At 34.4% G+C, this 19,497-nt stretch overlaps 1 protein-coding gene across 17 annotated transcripts in view; it reads right to left on the bottom strand.

The window, feature by feature from the left end:
- BAZ2B (bromodomain adjacent to zinc finger domain 2B) overlaps window positions 1-19,497 on the bottom strand; it is a 373,522-nt gene that overhangs the window by 218,525 nt on the left and 135,500 nt on the right. For all 17 annotated transcript variants that reach the window (XM_081261484.1, XM_081261476.1, XM_081261487.1 and 14 more), the window contains one exon: window positions 17,753-17,795. The gene's annotated coding sequence lies outside the window, so the exon portion shown is untranslated. The remainder of the gene's footprint in view (window positions 1-17,752; window positions 17,796-19,497) is intronic.

Genomic DNA, 19,497 nt, shown 5'->3' on the forward strand with positions numbered 1-19,497 from the left:
TCCTGCTTCAGCCTCCTGAGCATTTTTCATTTTAAATCAAAAGCTAGACATGATTAAGTTTAATGAGGAGGATATATCAAAAGTCAAGATAGGATAAAATCTAGGCTTCTTGCACCAGTTAGCCAAGTTGCAAATGGAAAGGAAAAGTTCTTGAAGGAAATTAAAGTGCTACTCCAGTGAACACATAAATGATAGGAAAGTTATTACTGATTTGGTGTAAGTTTTAGATAGATCAAACCAGCCACAACATTCCCATAAACCAAAGCCTAATCTAGAGCAAGGCCCTTCTAATCAATTCTATAAGGACTAAGAAGGGTGAGGAAGCTGCAGAAGAAAAGTTTGAAGCTAGCAAAGGTTGGTTCATGAGGTTTGAGGAAAATCCATCTCCATTATACAAAAGTACAAGGTAAAGAAGCAAGTGCTTATGTGGAAACTACAGCAAGTTAAGGTAACTACAAGTGGCTACACTAAACAAGAGATTTTCAGTGCAGATGAAATGGATTTATATTAGAAAATATGCCACCTAAAACTTTCATAGATAGAGAGGAAATGTCAATGGCTGGCTAAAAACCATCAAAGAACAGGCTCTTTTGTTAGGGGTTAATCCATAAAGTTAAAGACAAAGCTAATTTACCATTCTTAAAATCCTACAAACCTGAAGAATTACACTAAATCTCTTTTGATTGTGCTCAATAAATAGAACAAAAATGCCTGGGTGAGAGCACATCTGTTTATAAAACAGTTTACTCAATATTTAAAGCCCACTGTTGAAACCTACTGTTAAGGGGGGAAAAAAAAAACCTTTTAAAATGTTACTGATTGATTCCAACATGGCGGCGGGAGCGGAGAGATCAATTGTCTGACCTCTTCAGCTGTGCGGACATAGGGAGTCGTAAACAACCTAAATCTGTTTGCTCAGGATCACTAGGCAATGCTGAGCTGACATGGATCGGGGGCGAACAGTCTGGGCCTCTCAGAAAACACACTGAGCCCGGATAGGCTGAATTCAATTTACCGTTCGCCTGCTTCCCGCAGACAAACAGCTGTGACTCAGCACTAATCCATCCGGCTGAAACAACTGGTCGGCCCTTCTGATCTTACGGAGGTAAATGCCTACCGAGCCTTCATAGGTAGTGGCCACAGGTTTGAAACGGGGCTTGGGAGAGACAGTAAGGACCCACCCATTGCACTGGTCGCCCAGCAAAGGGAAACGAACTGTCGCCATTTGCAAGAGACACCACCATGGCAGAGAACTGATGTCATCAGACTGTAGCGGAGGAGATAACTTCATTGAAACCTGCGGCTACAGGTGTGTAATTTCCTAGCCTTCCCTCTCCACACATCGGGGAAACCTTAAAGGCCCCTCCCAGCTCTCCCGTGAGCGCGATAGCCAGACCCAGGGAATCACAGGTGGTGCAGGACCCGCTGCGCGGAACTACCGCTCCCACCAGGGCTGACTGCTGAGGTCTCTTGCACCAGCTACCGGGGGCGTGGCTACCGGAGGGCAAGTAAAATTCACTGAGGATTCTCAGCCCCAAGCTCTACAAACTTAGGGTCTGAGGGAATGGCAAACTGGAAGAGTGTGCCCAGTCGTTCATGAAAACAGGGCTCCCGGGAGCAGCAGACCTGGCGTGTAGCCAGTATTGTGGTGAGCGTCACCGGTGAGAGGGGCCTGGCTAGAGGAAAAGTGGGAAGTGACTAGACACAAGAGGAGGCCCTAGGTACTCAGGATTGGAGACTTGCCCAGTCTGGGAGGAGCTGCTGCAGAGTGATTGTTTCCCGCGTATTGACAGGAGAAACTTGGCCTGGTGGGCACAGTGCCACCTACTGGAAGAGAAGTTAATCAAACTCTAAGACTGCATTTATTAGTTTTTTTTTTTTCCTTTTTTCTTTTCTCTTTTTTTTGGATTTGGGTTCTTCTTTCATTTTCATTTTTCTTTCTTGTTTTTTTTAAATTTTTTTTACAATTTTCTTTTAATTTTTTTTTCTTCTAATTTTAATTTTAATTTTTTTTATTATTTTTTAAAAAAAATTTTTTTTCTTTTTTTATTTCCTATTTTTTTCTTCTTTTGTCTTTTCATTTCTCTTATCCCCCCTAACTTGAATTCTACCTGCTTACTCTCATTCTCTTTAGTGACTTCTTCCCTTCCCTCTAATACCTTTCCTCCCAAGCATCAAATAAATTTATACGAGTAAACAGTAACTCAGCAGTCAAACAGAGCAAGAAGTAACATGAGCAGCTTCAAAAACCAAGGAAGAAAAGGAGTACAAACAATGCAGGACAGCCTAAATATTCAGGAGGACCTAGAGTCATCAGAAAAATGGTCATATAAAGAACTCAAGGAACACCTTAGACAGATGGAATGGAACCTTAAAGAAGATACAAGACAGCAAATTCAAGCAGCGAAAGAACACATTGAGAATGAATTACATAAACAGATAAAAGAAGAAGTTAAGCATCTTTATCAGGAGATAGAGATTATAAAAAATAATCAAACAATAATTCTAGAAATGAAGGAAACGATAAACCAAATTAAAAACTCAATTGAGAGTATCACTAACAGAGTGAAGCAAGTAGAAGCCAGAACGTCAGATAATGAAGACAAAATATATTATCTTGAAAAGAGTCTAGCCAACTCAGATAGACTGGTAAAAAAATCACGAGAAAAACATCCAAGAGTTATGGGATAACATAAAAAAACCAAACTTACGAGTCATCGGGATAGAAGAAGGTACAGAGATTCAAACCAAGGGAATAAGTAACCTGCTGAATGAAGTAATTACAGAAAACTTTGCAGAAATAAAAAAGGAAACAGATATACAAATTGAAGATGCATACAGGACACCGAGCACACAAAATCACAGTAGACCAACGCCAAAAACACATCAAAAAAATTGAGCACCATGATCAAGTAGGATTCATCCCTGGGATGCAAGGCTGGTTAAACATACAGAAATCAATAAATGTTATTCACCACATCTATAGACTTAAAGATAAAAACCATATGATCATCTCGATAGACGCAGAGAAAGCATTTGACAAAGTACAGCATCCCTTTATGTTCAAAACATTAGAAAAACTAGGGATAACAGGAACTTACCTTGACATTGTAAAAGCTATCTATGCTAAGCCTCAGGCTAGCATCATTCTGAATGGACAAAAGTTAAAGGCATTCCCTCTAAAATCCGGAACAAGACAGGGATGCCCTCTATCACCACTTCTATTCAATATACTTCTCGAAACACTGGCCAGAGCAATTAGACAGACAAAAGAAATTAAAGGCATAAAAATTGGAAAAGAAGAACTTAAATTATCACTATTTGCAGATGACATGATTCTATACCTAGAAGACCCAAAAGGGTCTATAAAGAAACTACTAGAGCTAATAAATGAATTCAGCAAAGTGGCAGGATATAAAATCAACACACATAAATCAAAGGCATTTCTGTATATCAGCGACAAAACTTCTGAAATGGAAATGAGAAAAAACACTCCATTCACAATATCCTCAAAAAAAATAAAATACTTGGGAATCAACCTAACAAAAGAGGTGAAAGATTTATACAATGAAAACTACAGAACCCTAAAGAGAGAAGTAGAAGAAGATCTTAGAAGATGGAAAAATATACCCTGTTCATGGATAGGCAGAACTAACATTATCAAAATGACGATATTACCAAAAGTTCTATATAGGTTTAATGCAATGCCAATCAAAATCCCAACGGCATTTCTTGTAGAAATAGATAAAGCAATCATGAAATTCATATGGAAAAATAAAAGACCCAGAATAGCAAAAGCAATTCTAAGCAGGAAGTGTGAATCAGGCGGTATAGCGATACCAGATTTCAAACTATATTACAGAGCAATAGTGACAAAAACTGCATGGTACTGGTACCAAAACAGACGGGTGGACCAATGGTATAGAATAGAGGACACAGAGACTAATCCACAAAGTTACAACTATATTATATTTCATAAAGGGGCTAAAAGCATGCAATGGAGGAAGGATAGCATCTTCAACAAATGGTGTTGGGAAAACTGGAAATCCATATGCAACTAAATGAAACTGAATCCCTTTCTCTCGCCATGCACAAAAGTTAACTCAAAATGGATCAAGGAGCTTGATATCAAATCAGAGACTCTGCGCCTGATAGAAGAGCATGCTACAGGGACACTGCTATATCGATGTTCATAGCAGCACAATTCACGATAGCAAGATTGTGGAACCAACCTGAAGCCCTTCAATAGATGAATGGATTAAAAAAATGTGGCATTTATACACAATGGAGTATTACTCTGCAATAAGAAATGACAAAATCATAGAATTTGGAGGGAAATGGATGGCATTAGAGCAGATTATGCTAAGTGAAGCTAGCCAATCCTTAAAAAACAAATGTCAAATGTCTTCTTTGATATAAGGAGAGTAACCAAGGACAGGGTAGAGACGAAGAGCTGGAGAAGAAGATTAACATTAAACAGGGATGATAGGCGGGAGGGAAAGGGAGAGTTAAGGGAAATTGCATGGAATTGGAAGGTTAGCCTCAGGTTTATACACAATTACATATAAGAGGAAAGGAGGAGTAGGAGAAAAATTATGTAAGTGGAAGAAACGATTTATAGTAGAGGGGATGGAGAGAGAGAAGGGGAGGGGAGGGGAGGGGAGGGGAGGGGGGACAGTGGAGAATGGGATAGACAGCAGAATACATCAGTCACTAGAAAGGCAATTAGTAAATCAATGGAAATGTAACTGATGTGACACAGCAATCTGTATACGGGGTAAAAATGGGAGTTCATAACCCACTTGAATCAATCTGTGAAATATGGTATATTAAGAACTATGTAATGTTTTGAACAACCAACAATAAAATAATTTAAAAAAAAAAAAAGAAAAAGAAAAAGTTGGCTCCGATCTACATATTGTGGGGTCGGGCTCCAAATTCCTTAATAGGACACCCATAGCACAAGAGTTAATAACAAGAATCAACAAATGGGACTTAATTAAACTTAAAAGTGTTTTCTCAGCAAGAGAAACAGTAAGAGAGGTAAATAGGGAGCCTACATCCTGGGAACAAATTTTTACTCCTCACATTTCAGATAGAGCCCTAATATCCAGAGTATACAAAGAACTCAAAAAATTAGACAATAAGATAACAAATAACCCAATCAACAAATGGGCCAAGGACCTGAACAGACACTTCTCAGAGGAGGATATACAATCAATCAACAAGTACATGAAAAAATGCTCACCATCTCTAGCAGTCAGAGAAATGCAAATCAAAACCACCCTAAGATACCATCTCACTCCAGTAAGATTGGCAGCCACTATGAAGTCAAACAACAACAAGTGCTGGCGAGGATGTGGAGAAAAGGGTACACTTGTACATTGCTGGTGGGACTGCAAATTGGTGCGGGCAATTTGGAAAGCAGTTTGGAGATTCCTGGGAAAGCTGGGAATGGAACCACCATTTGACCCAGCTATTGCCCTTCTCAGACTATTCCCTGAAGACCTTAAAAGAGCATGCTACAGGGATACTGCCACATCGATGTTCATAGCAGCACAATTCACAATAGCTAGACTGTGGAACCAACCCAGATGCCCTTCAATAGATGAATGGATTAAAAAAATGTGGCATCTATATACAATGGAGTATTATGCAGCAATAAAAAATGACAAAATCATAGAATTTGCAGGGAAATGGATGGCACTAGAGCAGATTATGCTTAGTGAAGCTAGCCAATCCCTAAAAAACAAATACCAAATGTCTTCTTTGATATAATGAGAGCATCTATGAACAGAGCAGGGAGGAAGAGCAGGAAGAAAAGAGTAACATTAAACATTAAACAGAGACATGAGATGGGAGGGAAAGGGAGAGAAAAGGGAAATTGCATGGAAATGAAGGGAGACCCTCATTGGTATACAAAATTACATATAAGAGGTTGTGAGGGGAATGGGAAAATAAACAAGGCGAGAAATGAATTACAGTAGATGGGGTAGAGAGAGAAGATGGGAGGGGAGGGGAGGGGGGATAGTAGGGGATAGGAAAGGTAGCAGAATACAACAATTACTAATAGGGCATTATGTAAAATTGTGGATGTGTAACCGACGTGATTCTGCAATCTGCATTTGGGGTAAAATTGGGGGTTCATAACCCACTTCAATCTAATGTATGAAATATGATATGTCAAGAGCTTTGTAATGTTGTGAACAACCAATAAAAAAAAAAGAAAGTAAAATGTTACTGATTGACAACACTGATCATCCAATTGCTCTGATGAAGATATACAATGAGATTAATGTTGTTTTCATGCCTGCCAATATACAAACATTCATTCTGTGACCCATGGATCAAGGAGGCATAGATTTCATAATGCTATAGCTGCCACTGTGATTCCACTGATAGATTTGGACAAAGTAAATCAAAAGCCTTCTGTTTAGGATTCACAATTCTAAGTCATGAATAATATTCATGATTCATGGGAGGAAGTCAACAGTACCAAGAGTTTGGAAATTAGAAGAAAAGGAGTTCAAGTTAGATATGGATATGTTGAATTAAGTTGACTGTGAGACAGCCAGTTTGGAAGAAGTTGGTATCAACACTCATTGATGAATCTGAGAGATTCATGTTTTCAGTGGAGACTGGAAGTAGTGGTACACACCTGTAATTCCAACAGTTTGGGAGGCTGAGGCAGGAGGATCGTTCAAAGCCAGCCTCAGCAACTTAGTAAAGCCGTAAGCAACTCAGTGAGACCCTAAATAAAATACAAAAATTCGGGTGAGATGGGGCATGGGCTGGGGATGTGGCTTAGTGGTTAGATGGTTCAATCCCCGGTACCAAAAAAAAAAAAAAAATCAGTGGAGGAAGTAAATATAGATGCGATGCAGTGGAAATAGTAGAACTAGAATTAGAAGTAGAACCTAAAGAATGACTAAATTGCTGTAGTCTCATGATAAAACTTTAACAGATAAAGAGTTGTTTCTTATGGATGAGCAGAGAGTGAGAATCTACTCAGAGTGAAGAGGCTGTTAACATTGTTGAAATGACAACAAAGAAGAGTTGCTAGATCACTCTCAGGGTTTGAGATGATTGACTCCAATTTTGAAAAAAGTTCTACATGGTGAAAATGCTATCAAATAGCATCAAATGTTACAGAGAAATCTTTTGTGAAAAGAAGAGTCAATGCAACAACCTTCTAAGAAACTGCTACAGCCAAGCCAAACTGCCGCAACTACCACCCTGATCAGTGAACAGCCATCAACACTAAGGCAAAACCCCCTACCATCAAAAAGATTATGATGCACTGAAGACACAGATGATCATTAGCATTTTTTAGCAATAAAGTCTTTCTTTTATTTTTTGTGGTGCTGAAGATTGAGCCAAAAGTCTGACAAATGCTTACAAGTGCTTTACCACTGAGCCATGCCCCCAGTCCCAATGAAGTATTTTAAAATTAAGGTATGTACTTTTTTTAGAGATGTACGTTTTTTAAGAAATTATGCTATTACACACTTAATAGGCTAAAGTGTAGTTTAAACATAACTTTTTATGCACTGGAATGCAAAAAAGAAAAAAGAAAAATTCATGCTGACTTGTTTTATTGTGCTATTTGCTTTATTTCAGTGGTCTCAAGCAGAACCTTTAATATATCCAAGGTATGACTATAAAGCTTGGCTTAGAGAAAAACAACTTAATTATCTAATTAAGGTAATTCATACACTATAAGTAATCAAAATTCTAGGGGAGAATTGGGGATATACCTCAGTTGGTACAGTGCTTGCCTCACATGCACAAGGCTTTGGGTTAAATTCTTAGCATCAAAAAATAAATAAGTAAATAAATAAAATAAAAATTCGAGGGGATATTTAACTTTAGAAAAAGGAATTTGTTAGCTCATATGAATTTAAACTGTTAAAATATATACTCTCTCCAGCTGGGGCTATACTTTAGTGGTAATGTACTTATCTAGCATATGTGAAGCTCTGGGTTCAATCTCCAGCACTACAAAAAAAAATGTTATACACACACACACACACACACACAGACACACACCCCTATATCACATATATACATACTCTGTCTTCTATACATGTTCAATCTAGCTTACTCTGGGCAAATTATCAACACAAATGGAGGCAAAAATGTCTATTAATTCCTTTAAATCACACCTAAAAAGGGTAAGTTTATTGAATAAATATCTGCTGGGCCATTACTAGGTAGAAAAGTATAGTGGAACTCTAATAAGACTAGAAGGTATCTTTACTAGATTGTAAGGAGTTTACAATCTAATACAGAGAACAGCAGAACACATAAGTCATGCATATAAGGCATCTAAGAGCTCTATAATAATATTTCTGAAACTTGTTACTTATGGAATCCTCATAAATAGAGAAAAATGTCTTGTTTATACCTGTATTGACTGAAATTAGTTAAAATATTATATTAGTGAAATGTAGAAAAATAAAACTATGAAATATAGAAAAATAAATTTTGTTTCCAGACCTCACTTAAACATAATACAAAACATATTTACAGGGACTGGGGTTGTGGCTCAGTGGTAGAGCACTCGCCTAGCATGCACAAGGCACTGGGTTTGATCCTCAGCACCACATAAATGTAAAATAAAGATATTGTGTCCACCTAAAACTTAAGAATAAATATTTTAAAAAACACACATGTGGGGCTGAGGATGTGGCTCAAGCGGTAGCGCGCTCGCCTGGCATGCATGCAGCCTGGGTTCAATCCTCAGCACCACATACAAACGAAGATGTTGTGTCCGCCGAAAAATAGAAAATAAATATTGAAAATTTCTTTCTCTCTCTCTCTCTCTCTCTCTCTCTCTCTCTCTAACTCTCTCTTAAAAAAAACACATGTACAAATATACACACAAAATCTACAAAACTAACAGATTTCAAATTAGTATCATATGATGGTTTTGCTAACACGAATCATATTCAATATGAATGTGTTGCTGACTGCTACTTTGCCATTATTTTCTGATTACATGTGGGTTTGATATTTTTATAGTCTTGTGTGCTTTGAATGTTTTTAGATCCTCACCATTTCTTTCTCTATCTATAATACTTTGATTTAGCTCATTCTGATGTGATCAGGCCTTCACTTAGTACAATCAAACCATTTGCATAACCAAATCTATTTTTTAATTTTTTCTTATTAGACAGAAAGTATAAAACAAATTATAGCCCTGAAAATGCTTTGTAATTTGTTATAAGGTGGGCATCCTAGATGATCTAAGAATATGTTTATATTATCACTGAAATTTTAAAATTCTTACAGAAACTATCTTTCACTTTGAAGAGAATTTATTTATATACTCAAGTTCAAGAACCCCAGTATTGAAGAATATTGCTAATAACAGAAATAACAAATACTAGGAAGGGAGAAAACTGTTAGGAAATTACTTTTAACTTTGGGGATCCAGGTTTTATGGAGTATATCTGAAATGAACTGTGACATCTGAATTTATTGTCAAATATGTACATTTCCTGAAATTCCCTTTCCATATGGTTGACATTGAAAATATAAAGCTATTAGAGTAAAACAAAGACATACAGGGATATTTAGAAGTAAGGACAATGAAGAAACAAAAGTCATGAATTTCACAAAGTTGAGGAATTTCTTTTGACGAGAAAATAAATCAAAGATTATAACTGCAAGCATTAGATATGATATTCTTTGCACACTATACAGTCTCCCTTGCACTGTGATAGACATGTATTTAATGATGTAATTTTCTAAAATGCATTAAAATGTATTCATGTCAGATGCAGTGGCACATACCTATAATCCAGCGACTTGGGAGACTAAGGAAAAGAACTGCAAACTTGGAGCAGCCTGAGCAAGTAGGCAAAACCCTATCTTAAAATGAAAAGAAAAAAAAAAAATCAGGGGATATAGTTCAGTGAGTACTTTATAAGTTGAGTACTTTCCTAGCATGTGTGAGGCCTGGGTTCAATGCCCAGTATCAATAAATAAAGAAAGAAGAAAAAAAAGAAAGAAAAAGAACGTATTACATAAGGAAGCATCAGGATTATCTATATTAGATTTTTTAACAACATTCATGACATGCTAACTTCAGTAAACTTTTTTTAAAAATTTTAGTTGTTGATGGACCTTTATTTTTACTTATTTGTTTATATGAGGTGCTGAGAATCAAACCCAGTGCCTCCACATGCTAGGAAAGTGCTCAACCACTGAGCTACAACACAAGCCCCACTTCAGTAAACTTTTGATGCTATACAACAAAAAATTTTAATTTTTGTCAAAATCCTTTCTTCTCCATTTTTTATATATTTATAGAAAAAGAACAAAAAAATCAGATATGCAATAGATAGTGTACAACACTCATTTTCCCATCTCTAAACAATTCCTACAGACGACACTTGTATTTTAGCCACTCCTTGACTAACATTTCTGTAAATGTATACCTCACAGCAGAAGTGTGAAGTGTGCACTGGTGTTCTACAAAGTGTAAAAAGAAGAGAACGATTTACTAGCCAGATTAAATTTCATATAACCGTAATTTATACAATATTCTCCTCTATACTCTATGTATATAGTAGAGTCTGTGCTAATTACAATAAGAAACCATTAAACTAAAGTAGAGAGCTGGGTTTTCTTTCATATCTTACTCATGCTTCATAATTATTCCTAGACCTGTTAATATTTCTTTTTTAGGCAGATATAAAAATAGGAATTCATTTAGGATTTCAGATAATAAAATCATGTGATTGTGTAACATTATACAGTTTCACACATTCAAAGAAAATTTAATCTCTTTTTGCCCCATGGTATCATTTATATCTTTGACCACTCATATATAAAATATCACATGCGCTTTTAACTCCAATAATCATTAGAGGAGATGAAGTTGAGGTATATGGAAGGTTTCTTTTATCTAAATGAACATTTTAGAAATAGCAATGTAAAATAAATCTATATGAAGTAATTAAAATGGTTGCTGCATGATAATTTTGAAGCTGTTGTTCAAAAAATTCAAACTTTATAAAACATTTAAGACATATTTCATAACTTCAATAATATTTTTAACAATTTTAGATTTTTTGGTTTCCATAAAATATAGAAATTTCTATGCAGACTTTTACTTTGGGCTTAGTCACTGTTACTATATTTTACCAAAGATATTTTAAAATTGTAACTCCACATTTGGTATTTAGAATAGTGGACAAATAAAAGTCAGATAATACAGAGTAGAGTTTTTCTAGAAATTGTTGATTTTTGTATTTTTCAAATAATGATTTAACTTCTAGAGAGAACATACTGGTTAAGACACTTGACCTTGCCAAGTCTCAGTTTAGAAACCTATAAAATGTAATAATAATATGGCTTCAAAAATTTTAAAGGTTCAAATAGAAAGCACCTAGCATATGAAGAAACAGTGAATAAATAAATATTAGCTTTGTTTTTCCTTTCTCAACACTAAAATAATTCCTAAAAATATTTAATGGAAAATCCATAAATAATATTAAAATTAATGTTAAAACAAAACATCACTAGGCGCCTGACACTTACCAAATATCTTGGTTTATAAGGGGAAAAAGTAAGGGTGTGTACATCCTTCCTACTTTCTAAACATTGCACACACTACTTCTGCTTATATATCTCTAGTCAAAACTTAGTCACATGACATCTAGTTCTAAGAGACTGAAATGATGTTTTTATTCCAGATTGATACACTAGGGAAAAACAGAAGAGGGGGAAAAGTCAATAGTATGGGTCAATTATCACTTATTTTCACACCTGGTTATACCTTTGGTAGTTAACTAACAAGCATTTTAAATAAACAGTGGGTACACTGTACAATTATATGCTACTTATTCCTAAATATCAATTATTAACTTAAATATTTGGATTGGTATAGAAAAATGTTTAAAAAATTATAAAATTTTTACAAAATTAAGGTAAAATTCATAATAAAATTACCATGGAGAAAAGGAATTTAAAAAAACAGATAAGACCACTATAATTATTTAAAGGTGCTTTGTTACAGATTATTAAGGATGTAGTAAAATATCAAATAAAAACATATTAAAATAATATTACCACAATAGACATTGTAGTAATGAAATTACAAATAAACAAAACTGCATGTAAATAAATTGTATTCACACTTTTAGAGAAATAGGATTTAAATAAATTTAAGAAAAATCTATTGATTATTATGCTTTCTAATAAATGCTATTCAGAGACTTTAAATGAAATAAAAACTGATCACAAAACAGAATAGTAAAAATTTTAACATGATAAAGCACAACCAGATTGAGTCTAAATCTCAGATTATGTAATTTTAGGCAAGTGATGATGGTATGATGAAAATCAAAAGAATTTAGTGCCATCCTCTGTAATGTGTGCTTTATGAACACTATTTCATTTAATAGTCAAAAAACTCCTGATATACAAATATATCCCTTTTTTAGAGAAGAAAAAATCTGAATCTCAGATTAAGTAATTCACACAAGATTACAGCTGCTATACAAATAGCAGAGTACAAACTTTTTCTGACCCAAGTCCATGTTCTTAACTATTATGTATACCACTTCCCCCTCAAGCTCTCTAGACCTTGCTTTTCTCAATCATTTTATAAGAGGAATGGAGTATGTATGAACTGCTTTAAAGTTCATTCTGGACTTTCAAGAAGTTGGCATTCAAGTGAGGTCTGAACCCCTTTGCCCAAATAAAATAACATTCAGTAGTTCTAGTGGCCTCTTTGTTGGAACTTACAGAAGTCAATAAAGTTACCACTAATATAAGTAATATAGAAAGTAAAAATCCATTTATTAAAACTTGTATATGAAAGGGCCACAATGTATCATAAATTTGGATGTTTGAGAAATATCCCTTATCTTTATGATTGATTTCATGTTCCTTGGTGTATCTATAAAGAAGCAAGCCATAAAAAATAAGAGGGAAGAAAGGTAATAAACATTATATTTAAATCTCATAACAGTTCTTTTAAAATAAACCTAATATATCATTTTACATGTGAAGATGCTGAGGTACAAAGAGACTGATTTGCTCAAATCATGTAAATAGTGATATTAATACGTAAATTTTATCTGATTTTAAAAACTATGCTCCTTCCTATTCACTCTGTTTTCTGTAGTTCAATCATGGATTTTCATGTATAAATATCCTCAGTTCAATTTTAATTCTGAAAAACTAAAGATGCTAATTGATTTAGGATTTTCTGTAGTATTGATGATTATCAACAAGCATTTGTTGAGAACAGTATGAAGATGTATATTAAAATAAATATAAAAAACACCAAAGAATATTTTTATCAACAACCAAGAATTAACAAAAATTACGCACAACCAAACTATTAGGGAGAAAAAATCATTTCAATTAGAATGATGAGGTTGATTATTTTACTTTAGAGACAGGATTGTCAATAAGTTGCCAACGATGATTTCAAACTTGAGATCCTCTTGTTCTAGCCCTTGAGTAGCTGTGACTACAGGTATGCACCACCACACCTGGTTCCAATTAAAATATTTTAAGGGGATAGAACTGTGGTTCAGTGGTAAAACACTTGCTTCACATGTGTGAGGCACTAGCTTTGATCCTCAGCATCACATAAAATAAATAAATAAAGATATTTTAAACGTTAAAAAGAAAGAAATTAAAGAAGAATTTAGAAGATGGAAAAGTCTCCCTTGTTAGGCAGAATTAACATTGTCAAAATGACCATACTACCAAAAGCACTATAGAGATTTAATATAATTCTGATCAAAATTCCAATGACATTCCTCATAGAAATAGAAAAAGCAGTCATGAAATTCATCTAGAAAAATAAGAGACCCAAATAGCCAAAGTAATCCTTAGCAAGAAGAATGAAGCAGGTGGCATCACTATACCAGACCTTAAACTATAGTACAGAGCAATAGTTACAAAAACAGCATGGTATTGGCACCAAAACAGAACTATAGACCAAAGGTACAGAATAGAGGACACAGAGACTAATCTACATAATTAGAAATATGTTATATTAGACAAAGAGGCCAAAAACATATATTATAGAAAAGATAGCATCTTCAACAAATGGTGATGAGAAAACTGGAAATCCATATACAATAAAATGAAATTAAACCCCTATCTCTCACAATGAACAAAACTCAAAGTGGATAGAGGGACCTAGGTATTAAACCAGAGACACTGTGCCTATTAGAAGAAAAAGTAGGCCCAAATCTCCATCAGGTTGGATTAGGCCCCAACTTCCTTAATAACTCCTACAGTTGGGCTGAGGTTGTGGCTCAGTGGTAGAGCGCTCGCCTAGCACATGCAAGGCCTTGGGTTCCATCCTCAGCACCACATATAAATAAATAAAATAAAGGTACTGTATCCATCTACAACTATAAAAATAAATATAATAAAAGACTTCTATAGTGCAAGAATTAAAATCAAGAATCAATAAATGAGATGGATTCAAACTAAAAAGCTTCTTCTCAGGAAAAGAAATCATCAGTGAGATGAATAGAGAGCCTACAGCTTGGAAGCAAATTTTTACCACTCACATATCAGACAGAGCACTAATCTCTAGCGTATATAAAGAAATCAATAAGTTAAACACCAAAAAAACAAATAGCCCAATCTATAAATGGAACAAGGAACTGAATAGACACCTCTCAGAAGATGATATATAATCAATCAACAAATATATTTAAAAATGTTCAATACCTCTAGCTATTAGAGAAATGGAAATCAAAACTACTCTAAGATTTCATCTCACTCCAGTCAGAATGGCAGCTATTGATACATTGCTGGTGGAACTACAAACTGGTACAGCCAATACGGAAAGCAGTATGCAGATTCCCTGGAAAACTGGGAATAGAACCACCATTTCACCCAGCTATCCTGCTCCTCTATGTATAAAGGACTTAAAAACAGCATACTACAGGGACACAGCTACATCAATGTTTACAGCAGCACAATTCACAATAGCTAAACTGAGGAACCAACCTAGATGTCTTTTAGTAGATAAATAGATAAAGAAAATGTGGTATATATAAACAATGGAATATTACTTAGCAATATGAGAATAAAATCATGACATTTGCAGGTAAATGGGCGGAACTGGAGAATATCATGCTAAGTGAAGTAAGCCAATCCCAAAAAATCAAATGCCAAATGTTTTCTCTGATATAAGGAGGCTGATTCACAATGGGATCAGGAAGGGGAGCATGGGAGGATTAGATGAACTCCAGATAGGGCAAAGGGGTGGGAGGGAAAGGAAGAGACTAAAGGGGTAAAAATGATGGTGGAGGGCTGGGGATGTGGCTCAAGCGGTAGCACGCTCGCCTGGCGTGCGTGCGACCCGGGTTTGATCCTCAGCACCACATACCAACAAAGATGTTGTGTCCGCCGAGAACTAAAAAATAAATATTAAAAATTCGCTCTCTCTCTCTCTCTCTCCCCCCCCTCTCACTCTCTCTTTAAAAAAAAATGATGGTGGAATGAGATGGATATCATTACCCTAAATACCTGTATAAAGACACAAATGGTGTGAATATATATTGTATACAACCAGAGATATGAAAAATTGTGCCGTATGTGTAATATTAATTGTAATGCATTCTGCTGTCATATGTAACAAATTAGAATTTTAAAATTTTTAAATAAAAAAAGGATTTTAACATTTTTGTGAATTGTAACCTAGAGGAAAAATAGAAATTCCCCTGACATCTGAAAATTGAGGAAAAAATATGTGTATATTGTAGAATATATAAATACCCAGTACAGCTTCAGCTCTATAACAATCTATAATATCACCCTTTCTAACCACAATATTCTACCCTTAGTTCTTAGTATATCATCTCATTATCGTAACTTATCTCTGACTAGTCCCCTGACCTCTCCATTTTATTTGAATAAATCAGCCCTTTTCCTGGAATCGCTTTTCTCTAGATTCATGGTCAACACTTGAACTACTCTTTCATTAGCACTCTCAACCTCAATCTGTGTTGAAATCTACCCTCTCTTCTTAACTCAAGGGACTGCAGAAAGCATCAAAACCCTGACACTGGTAAAAAGGTAAAGGTTTCGAATATCAGTCACTTATAAACATTTCAAATGAACACTTCCTAGAATTTAACTTATTAAATGTCTGATAATGCTGAATATCATGTCTCTTCCTGAAATTCTTGGATTTTGAACACTTGTAATGATACACTTCCCTCATATTCCTAAAAATAAACCGTGGGAGTCAGCATGTTTACATTAAAAAAAAAATACAAAAACCTTTTTATCTAATGTTAATTTAAACATCTTTGATTATTAAACACTAGATACTTAATAGAAGGTTACTACACAAATATGTTAATATTTTGTTGTAAGATATTCAGTTAGAGCAATGAAATTCTGATTAAGAAAAAACAAAGGCTGGAAGTATGGCTCAGAGGTAGAGAACCACCAAGCCTCTCACATAACAATCAAGCAAAGAGTTACAAACCAGAGAAAGCCAAAATGTCCCCTTAGCAAACTGAATAAACATGTCATAAACATGAATGAACAAAATACGATAAAGCCTTTAAAAATATCACAAAAGTTCCCCCTAATCCTGCAAAATATTAAATTTAATAAAAGTTTTCAAAAGAAATATTTGAACATAAATTCAAAGATCATCTGTATATGAGTTTATTATTCTAATAATTATTTTTTCTTTACTTAGTGAATAATTAAGACAGGGTTAAAGAAGTAGGTTCATTGAGTATACAATTTACTCAAAACTTATTCTTCTGCTACATAAGATTTTTCAGAGATGCTACAAAATCTCATCACTGTAATTCAGAATTTACTAGTTAGAATTCTATAATAGGGCTGAGGCCACAGCTCAGTGGTATAGTATGTGCCTCCATATGCTCAAAGCCCTGTATTTAATTCCTAACATGAAAAAAAAATAAAAACTAAAACTTTTATTTAAAAAGTAATTTTATAGTAACATGAATGTAGGCCTTGGAAAAAGTTTACTTTTAGGTAACAGATTTCCTTACACATAATAAAGATGAACACTTTTAAATAAAATTAAAGAGAAAAAATATCAGCTACTTAGGAGAACTATCCTTTATCAAACTACTTTTTATTAGGTAAACACTTTATAAATCATTTGAATATCAAATGAAAACTGTAAGCAAGAAGCCTAAGAATTCTTTCAAGGTTTTTTTTACTAACATGACTGTCTCAAGCAATTTTATTTTTATATAATTTTTCTATATAATATAGAGTCACCTTACATTTTTGCCACATTTCAGTAAAAAATAAAACTAAAAAAGATGATGTTTAGAACATGAGTCACACTGAAATATACTAATATAATTAGGGATATAACATCAGTTATTTTTTTAATTGTTTTTTCTTTTAATATTTTTTTTAGTTGCCAATAGACCTTTATTTTATTTATTTATATGCAGTGCTGAGAATCAAACCCAGCGCCCCACACATGCTAGGCAATCACTCTACCACGGAGCCAGAGCCCCACCCATAACTTCAGTTATATTTTTAAATAATTTTTCTTTTAAATGTTTTTAAAATACTTTAAGGCAATACTTTTGAAGTATTTATCTAGAAGTATGAACTACAATTCACTGAAAATGTAAACATTCAAATGGCTGGTCAAAGAAATAATAATAATTTAAGTTGTATATATCTTCTAATTCCATTCTTACTCTCAGAGAAAACAAATCATCCTTAAAAGCCAAACAACCATTTTTGGCCTTACTGTGATCAGCGTGGTCAATCTTGTGACATCACTGTTGAGAAACCTGCAAGAGGAAGACAGAATTAGCACTTAGCTGAATCATATTTGATTTCAGAAACAAAAAAGTTTGTTTAGAACTTCTGTCTTTCTTTGATACCATACATCATATTTAAGTTAATCTAAAATATCAGGAAACATAATTGGCATAATATGAAATAAGCATAAAATACCTGAAGTTTATTTATAGATCAGTATTTATTTTAGTATGGCACATTATGTTTTGTTTATAATCAGAAATAACCCTGAAGTGAACAAAATATATTTTAACATAAACTAAAGGATATTTGGGTTACAGATTGTATTTATTTTCAAGTATTTATTGAGAAAATTATTCTGTTTTAAATATATCACAAATGGAACATCGGTATTGTTTGTAAATACATTTATCTCTATAATTAGCTGCTCAGTTTAGAACCAAAATGTCATATATTTAACACAGGAGAAATTGGCACATGCTAATCCTTATAAATAGATCAAAAATTGAAAATATAACTGACAAGGGTCCAATATAAACTATAAACCCAAAGGAAGTTATAAATTAAGCTATTTTCTTAGCTATTAATGACTCCCAGTTTATCCCTGCAAAATGTGGCCTTTAAAATTTTCTTTATTAACAAGGCTTAATTTAAGATGAATTCTTAAATGTTTATTTAAAAAAGAACATGTTAGCAGGTCACAGTCCTGCATACCTATAATCCCAGTAACTCGGAAGGCTGAGGCAGAAAGATCTCAAAGTTCAAAGCCAGCCTCAACAAAAGCGAGGTGCTAAGGAATTCAGTGAGACCCTGTCTCTAAATAAAATACAAAAAGTAGGGCTAAGGATGTGGCTCAGTGACCAAGTGCCCCTGAGTTCAATCCTCAGTATCCAAAACAAGAAAAGAACACATTGTTCAGCTTGATGGTGTTTCAAAGCCTATAACCCCAGCTACTCAGGAAGCTGAGGAAGGAAGACTACAAGTTTCAGGCCAGCCTAATACTCAAAATAAAATTTAAAAAAGGACTGGGGATATATTTTAATGGTAGAGAACTTGCTACAGCATGCAAGAGGCCCTGGGTTCAATCCTCAGTACTGCAAAAAATAAAAATAAAGTAATACATTATCATCCAGTGTTATGGTTCATAATGGACTTTCATGTTTTATTTCATTAAATCCTCAGAATAATTCCTTCAAAGAAGCAGAAAAGAAATAATTAGTATACATTTCAGGAAAAGATATTTGGAGAGGATTTATGACTTGTCTAAGAACACAAAACTGAGTTTTTCTTGGTTCCTTTTGTACCTTATATTTTCTACACTGAAAATTCATTCTGACAACTATTTTTCCTCACTCTGTCCTTTAGTACAAAATCACTGATTACTACTAGTTATCCTATACTACTTCAAGATATTGCTCTCCAATGTTACTTGTTATAGCCTCCCTACTTCTCTTGTTTATTTATTTGTTTAGGGGGTACCAGAGATAGAATTCAGAGGCACTTAACCAGTGAGCCACATTCCCAGACCTTTTTATTTATTTATTTTTATTTTGAGACAGGGTCTCCCTAAATTGCTGAGCCTGGCTTTGAATTGTGATCCTACCGCCTCAGCCTGCCTAGTCACTGGGATTACAGGTGTATGCCTTGGCACCCAGCCCTATTTCTTTTCTTGATGCAGTAGCAGATAAATCAGATCACATTGCTCTCTTACTCAAACTTCACAATGGGGTG

This window comes from Spermophilus citellus (genome assembly GCF_964194105.1).
Source record: "Spermophilus citellus genome assembly, chromosome: 11".
Lineage (NCBI taxonomy): Eukaryota > Metazoa > Chordata > Mammalia > Rodentia > Sciuridae > Spermophilus > Spermophilus citellus.